The sequence below is a fragment of the Dipodomys merriami genome, unplaced genomic scaffold (genome assembly GCF_024711535.1).
Source record: "Dipodomys merriami isolate MVZ:Mamm:240054 unplaced genomic scaffold, mDipMer1.0.p SCAF_5, whole genome shotgun sequence".
In the NCBI taxonomy this organism is placed as follows: Eukaryota; Metazoa; Chordata; class Mammalia; order Rodentia; family Heteromyidae; genus Dipodomys; species Dipodomys merriami.
This window is the reverse complement of record NW_027206068.1, coordinates 40340630-40363534: the sequence shown is the minus strand read 5'-3', so window position 1 is coordinate 40363534 and position 22905 is coordinate 40340630. Positions and strand designations below refer to the sequence as shown.

The 22905-nt window shown below is 38.3% G+C and overlaps 1 protein-coding gene across 5 annotated transcripts in view; it reads left to right on the top strand.

Moving 5' to 3' along the window:
- Mterf1 (mitochondrial transcription termination factor 1) overlaps positions 1-22631 on the top strand; it is a 219588-nt gene extending 196957 nt beyond the window's left edge. For 3 of the 5 annotated variants that reach the window (XR_011366920.1, XR_011366919.1, XR_011366915.1), the window contains one exon: positions 20218-20437. The gene's annotated coding sequence lies outside the window, so the exon portion shown is untranslated. Of the gene's footprint in view, positions 1-801; positions 1002-20217; positions 20438-22406 lie in introns of those variants that run through there. The other 2 variants (XR_011366918.1, XR_011366917.1) reach the window with 2 other exon arrangements.
- Positions 22632-22905: the final 274 nt, after the last annotated feature.

Sequence of the window (22905 nt, the reverse complement as noted above, 5' to 3'; positions counted from 1 at the left end):
TAGGTTTTTTTCTTTTTAACCAACTTTATTGCAACATTTCCTTACAAATACACTTTACTTCATCACCCTTAGATGTGTTTCAAAATACATAGCTACATTGATTTGACTCACTTAAACTCCATGACCACAAGAATAGAAGACTCGTTCCTTCTCTAGAAATCATGAAATAATAATCCTTCAACTTTCTTCATTTTAAAGGTGTTTGGGTTATTCTGAGATTTATGTATTTCAATGCCAATTTTAGAGTCATACATAAGTTGACATTCTGGTAGGAATTACATTAAATTCTGTAGATCAATTTGGAAAGTATTTCTATCTTAACAATATTAAGGTTTCTGGTCTGGGAACCTTGGTACTTAGTGTTTTGTTTTTTTTTTTCCGGTAATGTTTTGGAGTTTTCAAAGGATAGTCTTTAAATTTCTGTTGCTAAATTTATTCCCAAGTATTTTTGATGTTACTAAAAATGGAATTATATCCTTAATTTTATTTTTCAATTTTTCATTACAAGTAAATAAAAATGAGATTTATTTTTGTATGTTGAGCTTGTCTTCTACAACTATGTTGAACTCATTTATTACTTCTAAAAGTATTTCAGGGAGTTTCTTTTTATATTCATTGTCAAGATAATTTTACTTCTTGCTTTCAGTCTGGATGTACTTTATTTCATTTTCTTTTCTAATTGACCTTGGTAAAACTTTCAGCACAATGATCAATAGGAATGCTGAGAACAGATATTTGTATCTTATTCTGGACCTGCGCTCTTCTGTAAATTTGATAAAGTTTCACCTCTTTGTCTTTCAGGTGTTCCAATCACATCTTGTGAAATGTTCATTCAAGTCAGATGCAGTAGTAGTCTGTATAAAGAATCCTTATCCTCTCCGGGTGCTGGTGACTCATGCCAGTAGTCCTAAATACTCAGGAAGCTGAGAGCTGAGTATCAGTTTGAAGACAGCCCACGCAGGAAAGTCTGTGAGACTCTATCTTGAATTAACCACCAGAAAATTAGAAGTGGAGTTGTGGCTCAACGTTATAGAGTGCTAGCTTTGAGCATAAAAGCTCGGGCCCTAGGTTCAAGCCATACAATTAGGGGAAAAAAGGAATCCTTATTGTTGGAATTGGCAATTGCAATCCTTAGAATGATGGTCAGACACAGCATTATTTTTTAAAATTTTATTGTGAAAATACTGTACATAGGGGTTAAAATTACATGGGCAAGATAGTGAGTACATTTCTTATCAAGCATTGTAGCCTCCTCCTTTGTTTCCCCTTCCCATCCCTTCCCATCCTCCCCCCACCTCCCTACCTAATCCTCTTCCCCCCACCACCAAAGTTGTAAAGTTCATTTTCGACATAACGACTTGTACATCTTATTGTTGCAATGGGTCCACCTGTATCCCTATTTAAACGTTTTTTTCCCTTCCCCTCCACAAATTATACCGACATCAAATACAGTGAAAGCAGGGGTTATACCATGGGGGAGGGACATACAAAGCAACAAAGAAATCATCTTATAAATGTGTTAGAAACAATCACATGAAAGAAAAAAACATTTGAATAATATCTTAGGGTTCATTTCCCTAACATCAACTTATCTGACCTTTTCTGCTTGACTCAGACATATACTAGTTATTGCAAATAAGGGAAACCATGGGACCTATGTTTCTTTGGGCCTGGCTTACTTCACTTAATATCATTTTTTTCCCAAGTCTTTCCATTTCCTAATAAATGGGGCATTGTCATTCTTTCTGATGGAGGCATAGAATTCCATTGTGTATATATACCATATTTTCTTGATCCATCCATCTACTGAGGGGCATCTGGGTTGGTTCCATATCTTAGCTATGGTAAATAATGCTGCAACAAACATAGTCGTGCTGGTAGCTTTAGTGTGGTCTTGTTTGTGAGCATTTGGGTAAATGCCTAAAAGTGGGATTGCTGGGTCATAGGGGAGCTCTATGTGGTGTCTTTTGAGAAACCTCCATCCTGCTTTTCAAAGTGGTTGAACAAGTTTACACTCCCACCAACAGAGCAGTAAGGTTCCATTCTGTCCACATCCCTTCCAGCATCTGTTGTTATTAGAGTTCTTGATTATAGCCATTCTAACTGGGGTGAGGTGGTATCTCAATGTTGTTTTGATTTGCATTTATTTTATGGCTAGGGAGGTGTTGAGCATTTCTTCATGTGTCTATTGGCCATCCTTCTTTCCTCTTCAGAGAAGTTTCTCTTTAAGTCTTTAGCCCACTTATTTATTGGGCAGTTGTTTCTTTGAAGATTAGTTGTTGGGGGATTTAATTTTTTGAGTTCCAGGTATAGTTTAGATATGAGACCCTTGTCCATTTATGGCTAGTGAAGATCTTCTCCCAATCAGTGGACTTTCTATTGATCTTGCTAGCTATGTCCTTTGCCATGCAGAAGCTCTGCAATTTCATGCAATCCCATTTGTCCAACCTTTCTTTGATTTGTTGTGTTTCTGGGTCTCTTTTAAGAAAATTTCGGCTTGTGCCAAGGAGACCTAGGGTTTCTCCTATTCCATCCTGTAATGTTTTCAGAGTGTCTGCTTTGACTCCAAGGTCTTTGATCCATTTGGAGTTGATTCTGATGCAGCGTGATAGATAAGGATCTAGCTTTAGTTTTCTACAAGTAGTTAACCAATTTTGCCAGCACCATTTACTGAAGAGGCTGTCTTTCTTCCATTCTATTTTTTTAGCTCCCTTATTGAAGATTAGATGGCTATAGGTCTGTAGGTTCATTTCTGGGTTTTCAATTCTATTCCATTGGTCCTGAGGTCTGTTCTTGTGCCAGTACCAAGCTGTTTTGATTACTATGGCTTTGTAGTAGAGTTTGAAATTTGGTATTGATATTCCTCCAGCAGTGTTCTTTATAGGATCGTTTTTGCTATTCGGAGTCTTTTATTGTTCCATATGAATTTTTGGATTGCCTCTTCTATTTCCTTGAAGAATGAGGTTGGAATATTGATAGGTATCGCATTGAATTTGTAGATAGCCTTGGGAAGTATTGCTATTTTCGCGATGTTGTTCTTTCCAGTCCAGGAGCATGGGAGTTTTTGCCACTTTCTAAGTTCTGTTTTGATTTCCATTTTCAGGTTTAAAAAGTTTTCATCATAGAGGTCCTTCACTTCCCTGGTTAAGTTAATTCCTAGGTATTTTATTTTTTGTGGGGCTTTATGAATGGAGTTGCTTTCCTGATTTCAGCCACGCTTTTCTCATTGTTGGCATTCAGAAAAGCCATTGATTTTTGAGGGTTAAATTTAATACCTTGCTACTTTGCCAAAGTTTTGAATCAGCTTGAGTAATTTGGGAGTGGAGTCTGAGACACAGCATTATTAAGGGATTAAAACTCAGGTTTTAGTCATTGTGCACATGCTACAATATAAATCAATTATGTTTTTCATTATAGGCTAGATAGGTATTTCTAGAACATTTTAATCAATATGTATATCATTTTTTCACCAATTTTTATCAACATATACTAATTTCACTAATGAAAATTTGTTTTTTTTTTCACTAATGAAAATTTGTATGTAACATTGACTAAACGAATTAGCCACTTTAGACTTAGGGTTGGTTAAAATTAGCAATAGATGAAATGTGTGTACTAGAGACATCTGGTGGGTAAAATTTTGTCATGCTCAACTACTCCTGCGTATTTTAACTATCTGCCCACCATATTTAGGTGCACATATCATCTCTCTGTGGACTCTAAAGAGGGAAGAAGTCAGAAAAGTAAAAGGATAACTCATGGGGAAGTGATTTCTAACCAAAACAACAAACCAGAAAGCTTTATGTTTTATATCTTTGTGTCTCCCTTATGGAGACATATATCTGATACCTAGAAGGACTCAATAAATATTTGTTGAATGAATAAGTAGAAACTTCAGAATAAACTGATGGTGATCAAAGGAGCATCAAAATTGCTGCTTGACTGAAATTTCTAATGCTAAATATTACTGAAACAAATGACAAAATCTGAAGCTCAACACTTCTTTGGGGACAAAAACTGATTATATGATATTTGTTGTAATAGAATATAGTGAAGATCCATTTTTACAACAGTGTGTGCATTGTTTGTTTAGTTTGTACAACATGAAATAATTTATGTCCTAATTCCACTGAGTAGGCTGGGATCTTATCTGTTTAACTTTCCTACAGTGTCTGATTCATCAATTAACCACGCTCTGCACATGCAGCTCTTGGCTAGGGTTCTAACAAAATCAGAATCCCTTGTGATACTCCAGTAAGGAAACTCATCAGTATTTCTAATATAAAAAAATAAAAAAATTATCATGGCCTTATATCAGTCTCAGGTGCTAGACTAATTAATTTTTTTAGTAATAATTTTTATCTTAAAAAGGAAACTTTGCCTCGGGTTGCAATTAGAGGGTAGTAGGAGATTGAAACGGAGCGGAGATGGGGAACACAGGATGGTTGCTCCTGTGTGGAGTATCCTTTGAATAACAACTACTCCAGGCATTTACAGGCTCTAAGTTCTTTTCTTTTTCTCACTATTTCCATTACTAGATACATCAGGGGTGTGACATAGAAGTCTGCTATGAACCCTTGCAGAGATTTAACAATTCAGAGCCTGGAACCAAGGAACTGCTGTGTTGTAAATGTTTAGTAAATAGCTCCTCAAAAGAAGAGCTCTGATTTGTGATGTTTACTGGTTTCTGTAGTGTTTACCCTACAGGATTTTGCTTGACTGGAATTTCTGATATTAAATAGTATTTAAACAATGGAGTTATAATCTGCAGCTCATCCCTTCTTTGGGACAGTAATTGTAGATTTATTATGGCTGAACTCAAATTATCAGAGCTACTGTTGAATGTGGAGTTAGGAAAAGATGCTGATAATTGACTCTCACGAGGTAGTATAAACTGGCTCCCATATATCACTGGATCAAAGATACAAATTTTCAGCTTCAAGCTTAGAAAGTTTGAACTAACTACAAGAAAGGAAAAATCTGAAGGCAAATGTTACAAGGCTCAAGCAATTTCATACTCTATTCCAAATATTAAACCAAAGTCTAAGCCTAATTATAAAAAAAGATGAGAAAATACAACAACAAAAAATCCTAAAGAAGGAGAAAGAAGTTTAGAGAGACATGAAATTCTTTAGGAAGAGGTCCATGTTTGCATTGACTGTGAATATGAGAGAATTTGGAGTGAAGACATGATAGAAAGTGGAGATGCTAGAGCACAGGAAACCAGTGTCCCTCCCAGGGGCGGGGCACTAACTAGATGCTGCTGGCCCCACTTGTAACTCTGGGATCAGGCAGACTCCATGATGCTTCTCTTGGTACATGGGCAGAATTAGAGGGCAAGCAGAAGGTCAGTAGTTCCACAGGTTGTCCTCTTTCCTTCACGTTAGATCTTCCCTATGCACAAAGGAACAGCTGTGTCAGGGGTGAGGATCCATGATCTTGGGAACCTGAGGATCCATGATCTTGGGAACCTAATGAGAAAGCTGTAGAGGGCATAACTATAGATCACGGTATTGCTAAATAGATCAGGAAATATATCTAGATTCTCTCTCTCTCTCTCTCTCTCTCTCTCTCTCTCTCTCTCTCTCTCTCTCTCTCTCTCTGTGAATATGTTTTGTTGTTGATTCTGTTTCTCTTGAGAGTGCCAATAGAGCCCCTATGCTGGATATTCTGTCTGTCCCTCCTGTACTCTCATCCACCCTGTCAGTGGCCATGAATTGCGTACTCATCATTTGGCTTCTTTATTCATCAGTTTCCCTATGGGTTCAGCAAATGGGAGGTGTTGGCTGGAGGAAGAGAGTGCAGTTAGGGTATTGATTCTTGTAGCAGTTCCCCTATTAGGCTTTGAATTGACCATGGCTGACCATGGTCAATTGACCAGAAGTTAGAGCTCCTGTTCAATAGCCTATACTACGTCTACAGCTACTGCAGGGAGCTGCATCTCAGCTCTCAGTGGGTCCCTATAGGCCTCCTTTCCTTTGCTATTGAGGCTCTAGTTGGTCAGGGATCTCCAGTGTTGCCAGCCCTTTCCCTCCCATTCCTACTTCCTTTTACTTCACCATTTTTCAAATTTTCCCTTAATCCTGCCCAGAATTCTGTAAATAATCCTCAATTTCCCTGCTTGAATGTGCCATCTGTTTCCTCACAGAACTCTTGGGTAATTCAATACTCTTGTTATTCTCATTTATGCATGAGGAAACTGAGGCTTAGAGAGACTTGGTAACTTCTCTAAGGCTGGGATTAAATCCAAGGTCTCTGACTCTAGTGGTGATATTCATAGCTTGTGAGGTACACACAGATTACTTACTCTTTCAAAATCACAGTTTTCCCTTTGGAATCACAGTTTCCTCATTTGAAAAATGCATAAAATTTCCTGTCAATTTTATGTGTCACCTTAATTGGGCCACAGAATGCCCACATATTTGATTAAATTTTATCTCAGGGTGGATCTCTTAGGATATTTCAGGAAGACATTAGCATTTGAACTGGTAAGCAGAGTAAAGCAGGTGGCCTTTCTCAATGTGAGTGTGCACCATCCAGTCGATTTGAAAACATGAATAGAATGCAAAATAGGAGGAAAATTGGATTTGCTCTCTCTGACACCTTGAACTGGGATATCCATATTCTCTTGCCTTCTGTGCTCCTGTTCCTCAGGCCCCAAGGCTTGAATTAAAATCTATGTAATCATTTTCCAGTTTTTAGGCTTTTGAATTATACCACCAACTTTCTTGGGTCTCCAGCTTGCAGAGAACAGATCATAGAACTTTTCAGCCTAATCATGAGAGCCAATACCTTATAGGAAGTCTCTGTCTCTCTCTGTTCTCTGCCTCTTTCCCTTCTTTCCTGTCATTCTCCTTCCTTCTCTGTCTTCCTACCTTTACTCCTCCTTCTCCTGCTCCCTCCTTTCTACCTCCCTTCCTCCTTCCTTCCTTCTCCTCTCCTTCCCCTCCTCCTCTCCTCCTGCTCCTCCTCATCTTCTTCTTCCTTCTTCTTGTTCTTCTTGTTCTTGTTCTTGTTCTTCTTGTTCTTCTTCTTGTTCCTCTTCTTCTTGTTCTTCTTGTTCCTCTTCTTCTTCTTCTTCTTGTTCTTCTTCTTCTTGTTCTTCTTCTTCTTGTTCTTCTTCTTCTTCTTCTTCTTCTTCTTCTTCTTCTTCTTCTTCTTCTTCTTGTTCTTCTTGTTCTTGTTCTTGTTCTTCTTGTTCTTGTTCTTCTTGTTCTTCTTGTTCTTGTTCTTGTTCTTCTTCTTCTTCTTCTTCTTCTTCTTCTTCTTCTTCTTCTTCTTCTTCTTCTTCTTCTTCTTCTTCTTCTTCTTCTTCTTCTTCTTCTTCTTCTTCTTCTTCTTCGTCGTCGTCGTCGTCGTCGTCGTCGTCGTCGTCGTCGTCGTCTTCGTTGTCGTCTTCGTCGTCATCTTCGTCGTCTTCTTCTTCTTCTCTCTTCCTCTTCATTTTTCTTCCTCTTCTTCTCTCTCCCCATCTCCACAAACATACGTAATAATATATACATGCATAGATACATACATATATGCATCTATATGCATATATATATATTAATTCAGTTTCTCTGGAGAACAAACACTAACTAGTGCATCTTGTTGTAGAGTTTCAACAAACACCCAAGAAACATTAATCATTGGTATTTGCCACAAAAGGGACTTTAATGAAAACAAAGATTTCCATCTCACTGACAGGTAGATGGCACCAGCACAGGGCTTGGCACACACTGGCTTCTCAATGTATGGCATCACATCTACTGTTGTTTTTTTTTAATGCAACACTCTCCTGGAACATGCCCTTCAATTCTATGTAAGCCAACATTTGAGTTGAGGGGCAGGAAAGGAATAATGTGAAGCATATATATGTATATGTATATATATGTATATATATATATATATATCATGTAAATATTACAAAAGAACCAAGGAAAGTCATTTTAGGCTTATAGAATATGAAATGGAGAACCAAGAAGTTACAATTACTTATTTAAGGTAACTAATATATCTGGCCATGAGGAATTCCAAGCCAAATGTTTTGATTCCATTTTTTTCTTGAGCCAAAGAGGCCTTGTTAATAAGGAAGTAACACTCAGCTGTTCAGCAGTGGTATGATGGGTTCACGGAAGTATTTCTCTTTGGCGAATAGGGGGTCTCCAATATCTTGCATCTATCCTGCCTTCTCCTAAATCCAAAGACAAAGCCCCTTCTGGATTATTTTCATATCATATTCGTTATTTATTCTTTTCCAAAATATCACTCATTCCTAGAACCAAATCCAGTAAAGGAACTGGAAACCCACATCTTAGAGAAGTAAAAGAGTGTACTATGTATAAACCTCATGGAAGTTCAAGAAGGAGGGTGAGTTGGTCGTTTTCAGAGCATTGCAGAAACTTCCTGTCAATTCTGTGCCTCTGTGTCTCTATGGTCCTTTTAGAATAACTTGTTAGGGAGCCTACAGATATAAACACTGACGTGGTGAGGAGAGCTGGATTCTTGGGTTTTTGTATTTTAAGTTGGTTACTGGGGTCTATCTACATGATTTACCTTAAAGAACTACACTGGAATCTGACCAAGAGTGCGAGGACACACTTGTATGTCTGCGGGGCTGAGCTGATTAGCCTGCAGGTAACCCTTGCAGGGTTAGGAACATTTTTTTTCTGCCAAGGATCATTTGGATTTTTGGGGGTGGGGGGTCCAGTCGTGGGACTTGAACTCTGGGCCTGGGTGCTGTCCCTCAGCTCTTCAGCTCAAGGCTAGCGCTCTACCACTTGAGCCATAGCGCCACTTCCGGCTTTTATCTTTTTGTTTATGTGGTGCTGAGGAGTCGAACCCAGGGTCTCATGCATGCAAGGCAAGTGCTCTACCACTGAGCCAACTTCCCAGCCTCGTCATTTGGATATTTTTAACATGGTTATGGGCCATAGCTAGTCACAAATATAGGCAAGTAGTCTTTGGGCAGCCTGTACAAGAGCAGTGTGTCTGTCCCATTGTAGCCCAAATGATTGCTCAGCACCGTGTGGTGCTCAGGCCTGAGGTTCCCCACCCCTGACGGGTGCTGTCCACTCCTGGAAGAACTTGGGCTGTTGGCCTTTTTAATTGATGAGGGATTTGGGGAAGAAAATAGGAAGAATACTTTTTGTGGTCTGGATGTTTCTCTCCCTCTTGCCCCCCATTCATATATTTAAACTTAGTAATTATGTAATTCAGAAGTGAGATTTTGAGAGTAGAGATTAGGTCATAAGGGCAGAGTCTTTATGAATGGGATTGATTCCCTTGTAAAAGAGGCTCAAGACAGAGGCTCTTCCAGTTCTTGAGGATACAATGTGAAATCATCATTTATGAGCCATAAAATTGGCCCTCACTGGATGACAAATCCTTTGGTACCTGCATATTGGACTTTTCGACCTCCAGAACTATGAAAAATAAATTTCTGTTGTTTATGAGCTATTGGTTTGTTGCAGTTTGCTATAGCAACATACATGGAGTAAGATAACACCGAATTAAGAAACCCCAAGTCAAGGTTTGAAGTATAGAGATCTGGGTATAGTGGGAGAAGGCAGACTTAGTCAGTGGGAGATCTACTGAGGGAGATTTAACTTCACATTCCCTTGCCAAACATAGGCTCTGTCCTTGCTGTAAGAATCTGCTAAGGTCAGCTCTTGCCCTTTACAAATCTCTTTTCTCTTTATTTCTTGCAAAATGGACTTCTCCTAGATGACTAGTGATATGCTGGAGAGCTTCTTATCTCTGACTAGAATAATGCTTTAATAATTATATTACCCCTAAACTTTAATCTAAAATGTATTGGAAAATTAAAAGTATTTCAGCAACAAAAAGCAGACGTCCACAATTGAAAGAGATAGTATTGGGATGGGAGAAATGACCCAGGGATTAGGCAGGAAGTGAGTGAGGCAATTCCAGAATGACAAGGACCAAGCTGAACTGGCTAATGGAACCTTTGTCAAGGTTTTCAAATACTCCAGTGCCCTTTAAAAACCATTTTCCCTCTGCCCTTATGTTTTTGTCCAGGCTTAGAGGTGGAAATGAAAAAGTTGAAAGTGTGATTCTGGCTCTATTGACTTCTCAGAGAGAAAATGGCTACAAGCCTCATGGGAAATCCTCTTAGCAAGTAAAAAAACCTTAGGAACAGGATTGACTATCTCATTTTCAGGGACCAAAGCAAAAAAAAAAATTAGGTTTCTTGCTCAAATTATTTTAGTCAAGCATTCTTATTTTTGAGCCACACCTCTAAAGATAGGGATACATGAAACCAAATGTGATGCCCCTCTCTGTGGGGGGCCCTTGTGTGACAGCACTGGTCACATGCTTGTGAAGCTGGAGGGTTACACTGATTTCCTTTTCTAATGTGGTAATACTACTTCACCCATTTTCAGCAATATGGCAGTTTCTTTTTGTGTGTTGGGATGTGGGCAGTCATTTTAGGCACTTACGTTCACTTTCAAAGTAGGTCTTTAAAAACTCAAACATTTTAAAACTGTCATGGATCACGCCAGTGTCACCCTTAGATCTAAATCTTGGTAAGAGATTAGATCTAAATCTTAGTAAGAGATTTTTGTTAAGATTTACAGTATGTGGGCTTCCATTTGTATTCTTGCTATGGATCTTATAAATTTTGGAGGCATGCCTGGATGGTTGGTGGGGAGCAAAGAAAGTATATATTTACATAATAAAGTTAATACCAACTTCTCCAAAAATATTTTTGTAGTTTGGTTATTCTAACTTTGTGAAGATATACATGCATACATATATATGTATGTATATATATATACTATACATTTCTTATTTTGATTAGCAAAATATAGCAGCTTTTTATGATGGAATTCTTTTTTAAATGAATTTTACTATCTTTAAGTAGTTATATAATAGGTACCATTTAGCAAATCAGTTTATAAGTATAATGAATCTTGATTGATATCACCCCTTTAATAATTCTCCTCCATCCCTCCCAACCCAACTCTCCCCTCCAATTGTCTGAGTTTCATAAGATATATATTGAATGTTATGGTATATTCTCCCCGATTCTCGTCTTCATTCATCAACCCCCTGCCCTTTGAGCCCCTTCCACACCTTTCAAAAGCCAGCTTCCTGGTATTTATTTTGTTGGACTGTGAGTTCAATTTTCTAAAGATATACACCATTTGATTCTTTCCTGAAAATACCATATTTTGGTTTGTACATTTGTGTACAGTTGTAGGATGGAATTATTCACACACATATAGTTTGTAGCCTACATATACATATATATGTGTATATATATGTGTATGTGTGGTGTGTGAATATGTATATGTATATATATATATATATATATATATATATATATATTTCAAGCACCTCTCTTCTGTGAAGGTTTCTGAGTTTACTAAGAATGTTTAGCTTTTATCACAACTCTATCCCACGCTGGTAAAATTTGCATCTATATACCACATAACAAATAATTTTACCTATAAAGTTGAATTTCTATGAGCCTATAAAAATAATAAGATCAGATATTTCACTCTAACATAGAGAATATATAATAATACATTTATTATATAATGTTTGTTTGAATTTTACAAAAGATTGAACCCAGACCTAGGCAAGTGCTCTACTATTTGAGCTATGCCCTCAGACCTGTGAATTTTGTCTTTGATATTGAGACAGATCCTCACTACTATTTTGCCCAGATTAGCCTAAAATTCACAAATCTCCCATCTTATCTTCTCATCTCTACATCCTGGGATTATAGTTATGTATTATCATGCCTTGTTTAAAAGACATATTTTGATTTTATGAAAAAGGAAACAAATTTTAACTGGAATTAAATTTTATCTTTGATGTATCTAGGGCACTGGTTTAAAACACTGGCCTTACTTATCTGTTTATATAGTTCTTCTGCTAGCAGAGTCAACACACGAACAGCTATGTATTCACTTTTTACGTATCTAAAAGGAAATATGAAATCTAAAATGGATGATGTTAATGGAAGACAACTCTCTGTGCAGTATCATTACATACAGTATACATTTTCATTTACCTCGATTAAATTTTCACGAGGTAAATGAAAATGTATACTGTATGGAGTGATATGCACACATCTGCAGGTGTGCATGATCAACAGGAAGCCTAAGCAATGAAAAGGTAAAAGTAGCTTCTTGAAGGTCATCACAAAGTGACTTTGCATCACTGAAAATGTTAGTGAACAATTTCCCCATGAAGGTCCCAGATTTATGAGTTCCTGCAAGAAAGTTTATAGAAGAAAAAAAGAGCTAGATCTGTTATCTCAGACTGCTGAATAAGTCACTGTGCAAAGATCTGCCTATCACACTCGATTCTTTCTGGAATGCTGACTGTAGATGTTGCCTCTGTTTGACAGGTCCAGCTAAGCAGTTAAATGCTGATATTCAGTATTACTTGATGTCCTAATTAGATGTTCACTCAATAGAAGTAACTACTACATTTTGCAAAGACTTGCAGAAAATGAAATTCTAGTTGTTAATGTCATTTCTAACTTGCTGATTTGGTTCCCAGCTCTTACATATTTTGTGAATACTAATCTAAATTATATTTTCCTTCTATTCTTTTCTACCAACAGGCTATAACCCCTCCAGTGCTACTAGTGCCATATAATCTTATAAAATCAGTGAGTTTCACTTTTCCCACAGCCCGTGAACTTCTGATAAGGAGGCACATGTTTTGCCTTCCATTTATTCTTAATGTTTGTGACTTTGTTATTTTCTGTTTCACAGAAGACCTATTGGAATTTAGCTGGCATTAGCCAGTATTTATTTTTCTTATTCCATGTCTCTTATCCCAAATGTTATTTTGCTCTTGGATTTGATCAACACAATAAACACACATCCATTTTAGCTGTGTTTGTTATTTGAATAAAATGAAAATCATGCAGGTTATGGATATAATCTCTTAATAGAGAAATATGGGCCCTATTTACATTTTATTTGCTGAATAGATTTATTATACTGCTTTTTTTCTTGCAGTGTAGGCCATAGAACTCACTCAAAATACACAACTCAGGTCAACAGTCTCAGTGGGCTATCATTCCACTCTGCCTTATACCTGAGTCTGTATTTACTCAATTTGCTCAGGAAATGTGGGGAGTGCCTTCTACATAATAGTCATTAGGGCACAAAAATAGGAGCAACACAATCAGAGCCTTGCTTTCATGAAGTGTACATTATTTTAGGTGAAAGTTTGGTCAATGATTTCCATTAGAGTTTGTAATATAGTGGTATTTTTAAAAATTAGAATTGTCTTGACCCAGTTTTTATGGTCCAAGCTGTTGGTTGGTCAGTTCCAATTTTCTTTTGAGTAGTTAATTAAGTCCATACCCTCAAGGCCTTTCCTTATCAGACTCTCACTTTCTGGGTCCCTGTGCACCAGCTCCAATCACCCCAAGGCTAGATATCAGAAAACTAAGAGCAGCTTAGGCCTGCAGTCATGAAAATTATTCAAATTACTTCATTCATTGGGTGCTTAGGACACCTCACTAACCCCACCCTACTTGCCTCAAGACGCTCCAGCTTACTCTTACCTAGTCCCTAGGAACTACCCTAGAATGGCCCTAGGTGACATTCTGTAGGTGCTCTTCTGTAGAGCAGCATGTAACGAAAGTTTTATAGTTCATCAATATTAGGGAGCCATTATGCTGTATCTCACCATCAAAAGAATCTTTAAGTCATAGAAAACATAGCTGTAAGCAAAAGTTTGACACTTCCTTTTTACTGTTAGGAAAACTGCAGAGACTTAAAATAGAGGAATAATTGGTGGTGAAAAAGAAAGAGGATTGTGTTTTTATTTTTGGTCTCATTTCTTAAAAATACTTTTATTATCTTTAAGTAGTTGTACAAAGGAGTTGCCATTTACTGAAGCAGCTTATAAATACAGTGCATGTTGATCAATGTCTTCCTTTTCAACATTCCATCCAAACCCACCCAACCCATAGGATAGTACTTTCAGATAGAAGAATTTTTTAAAAATTAGCTTAAGTAAATTAGCTTCTTCACCAAGGACGCTACAGGTTATGTTTCATATACTCATTTATAGCATACTTACTGAGAATTTTTTTGTAGTCCTGATATTGCAATGCTCTAGCATGTATGCAAGAAAAGAGAAATGTGTATTCTTCTCTTGAAAAATCTACATGGGTTAAGACATGATATATACTTAAAATGGTCAGAGTTAAAAATCAAGTGTTGTATTAAAAAATACAAATGAGAAACAAAGAACCCAGCATATCCACAAAGAAAAAGAAAAATGATCACACACAAAAATACTATTGAGTGAGAAATAGATTTGCTTTTAATTTACAAGCAATGTGTAAATGTTACTTATTTTTGAGAAATGTTGTGTTGTTACATTTTTCTCAATCCATTCTTCCCAGCTCTGAAATCCATCCTCTGAGGTACACAGGGCTTAGCTGTTTCTAGCTGTTTCTGGCCTTGCTAAGTAAAGCTCAGAGCCATGTGGCTTTTGAGCTGAAGCAGGTAATGAGGTTCTCCTAGGGGAAGGATTTTGCAAGAATGTGTTGGCAGTTCAGATCAGATGAAACTATTTATTTTAAAACTTGGGTGTGTTTCAAAAAGGAAAATGGTTTCACCCCAAATCCATTTGCTATACCAACTTTCCTGGCTGGGGAATTGAATGCTCAGCTAATTTATTTTTGATGGGTGGACTTCTGTGTGTTTTAAATGATGGCTGACAGGCCTGGACGTTAGGTTTCTCCAGAAGCCATTGGTGTTGGCCAATGGAGGAGAAACAGGAAGCTGTAGCTGATCAGGCCTCTGCCCCTTCTGTAGACTCATTCTTCCCATCCATATGTTGCTATTGTTCCTACCTTGTGTAAAGGACAGCAGAAGCTCCTGTGAGGAAAGCCAAAAGTGCTAACAGAGATATAACAAGGATCCCATACGTGGAAGATTGTGAGCATTTTCACAAAAATGGCATAAGATGTAGGGTGAGAAAAGTCACTCCAAATTCACTGTCATGGAGTGCTTTATAGAGAAAGTAAGTTCTAAAGAATAGTTTGATTAGCCACCTACAGCTTTTGAGTTAAATCCATCCACACTGTACCTGGTATGATAAATGAAGCTGTGCTAGAACACAGCCATGCCAGTTCACAGATGTGTCGTCCACTGTACATGACTGCTTTTGTTCTGCAAAGGCAGAATGAACAATTGTGACAGACTTGTGTGGCTCTCTGAGCCTAAACAATGTATTTTCTGGTTAACAAAAGTTAGAGGCACTTGCTTAAAGGTAGTTGCTTGAACTTAATGAATGGCTTTGATAGTTGGACTTGATGTAGATCAAAACAGCTGACTTCTTTGACTGGTACTATGATTTGAATGTGTTCTCTAAAAGGTCATGGCTGGAAACAGTCCACAAATTTTATATGGATGGTATTTGAAAGCATGCCCTCTGGAAGGTAGAGTTAGATAGGATCAGGGGCCTCCATGATGGCATTAGTGGCTTTATTTTCTAAAAGGGAAAATAAGGGAAGAGAAACCTGGGTGCATATACTTGCTCTCTCTCTGTTTTGATGCATGAAGGAGGCCCTCACCAGATTCAGCCCCACCACAATCTTGGAGTTTGATCTACAGTAACTATGACCTAAATAATTGCTTATCATTTGAAGACTCCCTCAGATATTCTGTTATTGTGACAGAAAGTGGATTAAGACATCAGACATTGTGGAGATGAGGTACTTCTGGGTCTGAAATTTTGGATAATGTTACTTAACTTCAACATGTGACAAATAGACTATAGAAGAGAAATGCTACAGGCAAGAAAAATTCACAACCTGTGTTGTCGCCTAAGTAAAAAATAATGAATCTGGATTAGGAATATGGCTGTGATAAAAGAGAGGACGCAAAAAGGCATTGTGACTAGAGCCCTGGAGTGTGGAACAAAGGAAGAGAGAAGTGAGAATGGCTATGGTGTCTGGAGCCCAATGACGGAGGTTATCAATGATCACTTCTCTGAAATGTGTCCTCCTGAACAGAATTAACTGGATATTCCTTATTCCTCCCATCACTTAAGAAGAAAAATGAAGCTGGAGCAACTAGTGTTGGGAGGAAGGTGGTAATAAGGTTTTACTGCAGAGGGAGTAAGCTCCAAAGACTTGTTTATGGAAAAATGTTTGCTACTAGATAGAAAAATTAGACTTCATATGTTCTGAGACAATACTGCATGAGCATTATTTACCAGAGCTAAGGTATGGAACCAACCCACTTGCTCCTCAGTAGATGAATGGATCAAGAAAATGTAGCATATGTACACAAAGGAATTCTGTGCTTCCATCAGAAAGAATGGCATCGCCCCATTCATAAGAAAATCAAAAGACTTGGAAAAAATCATAGAAAGTGAAGTAAGCCAGACCCAAAGAAACACAGGCTCCATGGTTTCCCTCATTTGTAATAATTAATGTCTAGGATAGTCCTAGCAGAGGATCACAATATCTCAATAACTATGTGCATATGACCATATAAATTAATACTAATTAAGATGAACGTCAAGATATAGAAATAAGAGGTTTTAAAAAAATGTACTGTGTGAAGTTATTTCATTTTTCTTCTTTTTTTCCCTTGGGTTATCCCCTGTTGTCACTGTTTTTGATTTTGTCACTCTGTGTCTTGTATATATGTTTATCTGAGTTGGGGAAGGGAAGGTGTAAAACAAAATGGTGAGACAAAAGACAAGGGATGAACTAATGCAACAGTGATAGGAGACACTATGTTGGAAATGAACTTTACAACATGGGGGGTTGGGGAGTCAGGGGGGGAGGGAAAGTGGAAGAAATGAGGGAAGGGGTAGCACTATTCAACAAGAAATGTACTCACTACCTTCACATGTAACTGTAACTCCTCTGCACATCACTTTACAGTAAAATAAAATTAGAAAAGATACTGCATGCGTGTCAGGGGTATCATTATAATTTAGGTTACTTTGAAGACTTGTCAAATTTAGTACAAAATGTCCAGCTAAATTTCAATTCCATATCATCAAAGGATTTTTTTGGTATAAGTACTTTGCAAATATCACATGGGATATATTTATACTAACATACTAAAATACTAGAATATTTGTTATAAATTTGAAATTCAAAATTAACTAGGAATATGTTTTAGATTAACAACACATGAATTCTTAATGTTAAGGATGCTCAAGTATGGTATATGCTATGCCAAAATTTTATCTACTATTTATCTAAAATGTACATCTTAAAAAATATTTGTATTATCTTTAAGTAGTTGCACAAAGGAGTTGCTATTCAACAAAGTAGTTTATGAATATAGTGCATCCTAGTCAATGTCACCCTTTTGAAATGTAAATCTTAATTGGACTTTGTGTTACTTGTTTTGTTCTCTTGTTTTTGTTAACTCTGACAACACTAAGTTATAGCAAGCTATGGCTTTCACTTTAGTAATTTGCAGCATTGTTGTGGTATTTTCTTTCTTTCTTTCTTTCTTTTGTCGGTCGTAGGGCCTGAACTCTGTATTTTCTTTCTTATATAGAAGAATTGCCTCCCTTTAGGAGTCACATCTGAGCATATGATAATGCAGTAACAGCAGGCCTGAGGACACACAGAGGATAGACTTGGAGATGAGGGAGAGTGAATTTTCCTGTAGTAGTGTAGATTAAAGGAAGTGAAGAGAGTCTGGATTATAAAGTTTGAGTTTGGGATGGAGATGCATTTCTTGGCAGAATCTCTTTTCAGAAACCTAATCTGAAGGGTATTTTCTTAGGGTAAGAGCAAAGTCATACCTATGCTAGATAATGGTCCCAGCTTCTATCACACTTCCTTGCAGAGATATGCCTAGCTTTTTTCTTTTGAATCTCTGCTATGTTGGCTCAGTGAATGGATGAGTATTATCTGTCCAGGTTGTCCCATAAGGCTGTTTGGCAGTTAACTTCTATGTGTGAACTAAGGTACCCATTTATTTGGTCAAAACAAAATCCATAGAATGTTATGATCATATTTTCTTAGATATGATTACTCTTACAACCAGTAGACTTTGGATAAAGCAAGCAATCATTCTCTTTAGTAGGAGTGAGCTTTATCTAGTAAGTTGAAAGCTTTAAAAGAAAGACTGAGGTTGTCAAAACAAAAAAGGAAGACATTCTTTGGACTTCATTAGTATTTAAGATTGAAATATGAACCTCTGTCATAATTTTCAAGGCTGCTAGCTGCCCTGTAGATTTTGGCCTTGGCAGGCCCTACAATACATTGGCCAATTCCTCAAATATCTCTCCCTCTCTGACCTCTTCCTCTCCTTTTCCCTCTCCCTTTGTCCTCTTCCTCTCCCTCTGTCCTCTTCCTCTCCCTTCTGTTCTCTCTCCCTATCTGTCTTCTCCCTCTCCTTTTGTCCTCTCTTATCTCCCTCTTCCTTGGTATTCTCCCTCTCCCTCTCTCTCTTTCTCTCCCTCTGTCCACTCTTCTCGCTCTACTTCTCCCTTTTTGTCCTCTCTCTTTCCTTCTCCTTTTCCATTTCTGTGTGTATGAAACCCTGATACCAACATAGGCTGCTGCCCAGGTAATCTAGAGTTGTTTTCACACCTATCCTGCTGTCCTGAGTCCCATTTGGAGCAATTACACGTGGAGCCATTGCTGGCTTTTGAAAGCATCAGATTCCCCCAACCTGTGGGACCAACACCAAGGCCAAACTTTCTAGTTGCCCAACCAGGTCATAACCTAAGGGAAGGCGAAACCTGCTTCCTTTGAGTCATACATCCAAGAGTCATCTATCCTAGAGTAGGTGAATACAGCCTTTACCTTGGAATTTAGGGAAGTGAGGGTGTGTGTGTCTTAATCTCAGGCATACCCCCAATACAGCTGCCCAAATTCACTCTTTATGCATTAAGATAACAGGAGTGCTTTATCACATCTCTTTTTGTCTGTATCTAGCCCTGCCCCTGCTATCCACTGGAGACATAACAAACATGTGCAGCTTTATATTAAAAATCTTCCATAGGTGTTGTGTCTGTTTGCTCTCCTCCCAGCTCCCCAACAACAGCCATACTATCCTTTCATAAACCTTTTTTCATGGAAAGTCTAGCTTTTCTACTTAGGTCTCAGCCTCTGTCTCTCTCTGTCTCTGTCTGTCTGTCTGTCTGTCTGTCTGTCTGTCTGTCTGTCTGTCTGTCTGTCTGTCTCTCTCTCTCTCTCTCTCTCTCTCTCTCTCTCTCTCTCTCCCTCTCTCTCTCTCTCAGTATCTTTTCCCCTGTCTGTCTATGTTTATTTCTCTTTCCTCCTTGCCCTCTCCAGCTTTGTGTCTTTCTCTGCATGTTTTTCTCTCTCTGGCGAGATTTCCCACATTAGCCAATGTCCATTTCTTTGATTCCTTCTTGGCAAGGAGAGCTACAGCACCATTATGCAGCAAGCAGCCCTGCTTCCCTGCTACCTTAAAATAATAATGTTTCATGGTGACAAATGGATACAGTTAACAATGAAAGTAAAATGCTTAGCAGGCAGGGGTGTGACCGTGTCAGATTTCTCTGCCTAGCCAAAAAAAAAAAAAATGCCCAGAGGATCTTTACAGAAAGGAAATATGCATCATGTGGGAGAGCTGGTGGTGTTTGGCAGGTGGTCACCTCCACTCTTTTCTTAATTTAGCTTCTGGGAATCTTAGATCAAATATTCAAAGGTAAAGCGTAGTTGTTCTGAATTTGCTGAGGTTTCACTATTGTCCAACAAAACATAAAAAGTAATGGCAAATTAGAACTCCAGCTTTATATTTGCTACTTTTTTTTGATTAAAAAAATTAAAACAACCACAAAACCATCCATCAATACAGGAATCTAATCACTTTTGTGCCCCATAGATTTGGAGAGTCCTATTTTATAAGAAAAGGCCAACTAAAGATAAAAAAGAAAAGTGAGAAAGCAAAATGCAAGCAAGCAAATAAGACGGAAGGAAATAAGAGAGGGAGAGAAGAAAGGTAGGAGGAAGGAAGATAAGAAGGAAAGATGGAAGGAAGGAAAGAAGGAAGGAAGGAAGGAAGGAAGGAAGGAAGGAAGGAAGGAAGGAAGGAAGGAAGGAAGGAAGGGAACGAAGGGAAGTTTTTGACTTTTCCTTTTCCTCTTCTCCTGTGGGAAACACGGGAGTATCTGTGTTATCCTGCCCCTCCCCACCTCAGCATGCTGTCAGTGCACACGTGTGTAAGTCTGGTCTGTGTTTTGCAAGCTACATGTGTGCTTTTCCCTTGGGTGCAGATGGCTACTCCAGGAGCGGCACGTGTGGGCTGTGGATGTCTGAAAGTCAGCTCGGTTGTGCACATGGAAGGAAGAAAACAAGGGAGAGGAGGTAGAAACCTCATATGCCAAAATCAAAAGCAACTGTTGTGCCATGAGGAGAGCAGGCGGGCCTTGCTTTCTGCACACACTCCACTCTTTCTTTGCCGCCCAGACTGAATCTTTGAAATAAAATAAAGAAGCGTGGCAAACTAACTGAAACATAGGTAGAAATAATGTATTTGGGTTTCAGAAAGAAAGAAAGAAAGAAAAAAATAACCTGGCATGGCTTAAAAGGCAGCCATTTCATAACAACACATGTGCAAAGAATTACAATAATTGCAGTGCACACATCGGTAACAGACAGAGTGAACAATGAATATTAAAAACACATTCCTAAAGCTGGCCCCATGGCTTGGCAGCCGTGCACAGCATGGAAACCTGTGCGGGAGTCAAAGGAAGCCTTTTGGCTTCCAGAGCTGTCAGGGCTTGGCAGCAGCTGAGGTGAGACCCTTTGGTGTGTGAGCAGAGAGGAGGGAGACAGGTGGTGGTGACACAGCTGGCTGCTGTGACTTTTGTCCCCTACACATCCCCCTCCTCCCCCCTTTCCCAGCAGAAGCTAGGATGGCTTCAGGAGAGCTTCATAGAGGAAGTCCGCTTCAATGCTTTGGGGTTCCAGTTCAGAGCTGAATTGGAGCCAGGCTGAGGAGGAGGAGGGATGGGAATAGAAAAACAAACACCAGAGAACAAACAGACAGAAGGTATGCTGGGAACACCCGGCCAGCATATCCTGGATGAAAATTCCAAGTCTTCTCTGCCTCAAGGCTGGCCTCCGGCGTGAGGTAGCATGAGGGACTTGACTGGGGCACACACGTCCATTGGGAGTGTTGGTCCTCGGTGGAAAATACTGAGCTGCCTGTTCCATCGCAGTCTTTGCCACGCACGGGGGGAAATGAATTCTGGTGGTGTGTCCCAGAACCTTCAAAGCCTCAGTCAGCAAACAGTACAGGTACATAATGATCTTTTCACAGTGAGTCTCTTCCATTGTCAGCAAGACAAAGGCCCTTAAGTTAGACTTTGGTTTTCAATATTCAGCTTTTGCCTCCTGTCATTGGCAGGGAATTAACTCTTGAATTCTTGTCACTTTGGCAATGAGAGAGGCCAGAGGGTGGGAATCTCTAACCAGAGAATTTGGTTCACACACTGGGAGTTGAGGGTGGAGGATTCTTAAGCTGTGAACCATGAACATCCAAGGGACTGGGGGAGTAGAATTTTGATAGCTCTATAAACTTGAATGGGAAAAAGATTCATTTTTATTTTTTTTCTGATGTGTGCATTCTTTCAGTTACAGATGTTGAAAGTAACTGATATTTATGCTAGCTATATTTATAAATTTGTCACCAATAAAAATCAGTAAAAATGTGTGTTTTCACATAATTTTTTACTGTTATTTATCTCCAATTATTTTTTATTTATTTTTATTACCTTTAAGTAGTTATGCAAAGGGTTTTCAGTTAAACATGTCAGTTTATGATACAATGCATCTTAAGCAATGTCACCTTTTTTCACCATTCTCTCCCATCTCTCCCAACTCCACCTAGCTCTTTCATTTTCCTAGTTTTCCAATTATTATTATACTCATCAATATAGTGGAATAATGGTAATTACTAGACCTGCTACATGATCCTGTTATTTTGTACATTGATGAAGATGTTCACTTCATAATAAAATACTTTGATAGTTGTATTTCAATATGATTGGCTTCATTTGACATATTTTGTAGTATAATTTCTTCTTCTTTTTTTAAAAGATGATTCTGAGGAGGGTTATAGGGACCACATGACCATGTCACTGTAAGATCTCATAGCACACATGGCATTCACTGGGCCTTAAGGAGACTCTAGACTCTGGAGCAATCATGTGACACTGGTGGGCCCTCCACACAGAGACTTCCACAGCAGGCTAGCCCTATGCATGTCTATCTACATGAGGGAGAGAAGGGAGTGTAAATATGCTTTTCAGACATGATACTGAGGACCTTAACACAAGGACTTACAGTTCCCTCCTTAGATATCTACCCAAATTTTAGAATTTGCCAAAACTAACAATTGCATATTCTCCTCTTGCATTTATTAACAAGAAAGTAAAAAGAACTCTTCTAACAATTGCAGATTCTTCAGATACTGGTCAAGACCATTGCATCACAGTGAATAAAACAATGGATAAAATGGATAAATTGAAGGGCAGAGATCTGTAAGAGGAATGGGGAGAATCGGACAACATGAAAGAGCATCTCTTAAATCAGGGAGTCAGCTATAAGAGCTAATGCCCATACCTGTCATAGAGGTCAGTTAGAACATTCTTTTATTTCCACTGGTCTTCATGAAAAAGGAGAGGAGTAGGTAGGATTCAGAAATAGTGATTATTTTATATATAGATATATATATTTATTGTAAAAATACTATACAGAGAGGTTACAGAAATAGTGATTCTTTAGATTGATCAGAACCAGAAATACTGTTGAACTGTCATGCTGGTGCAAAATCTTGTACTAGAAGGGTGCTGATAGAGTGTTTCAATAATTATATATATATATATATATTTTTTTTTTTTTTTGTCTGTTGTGTGGGCTGAACTCTGGGCCTAGGTGCTGTCCCTCAGCTCTTCAGC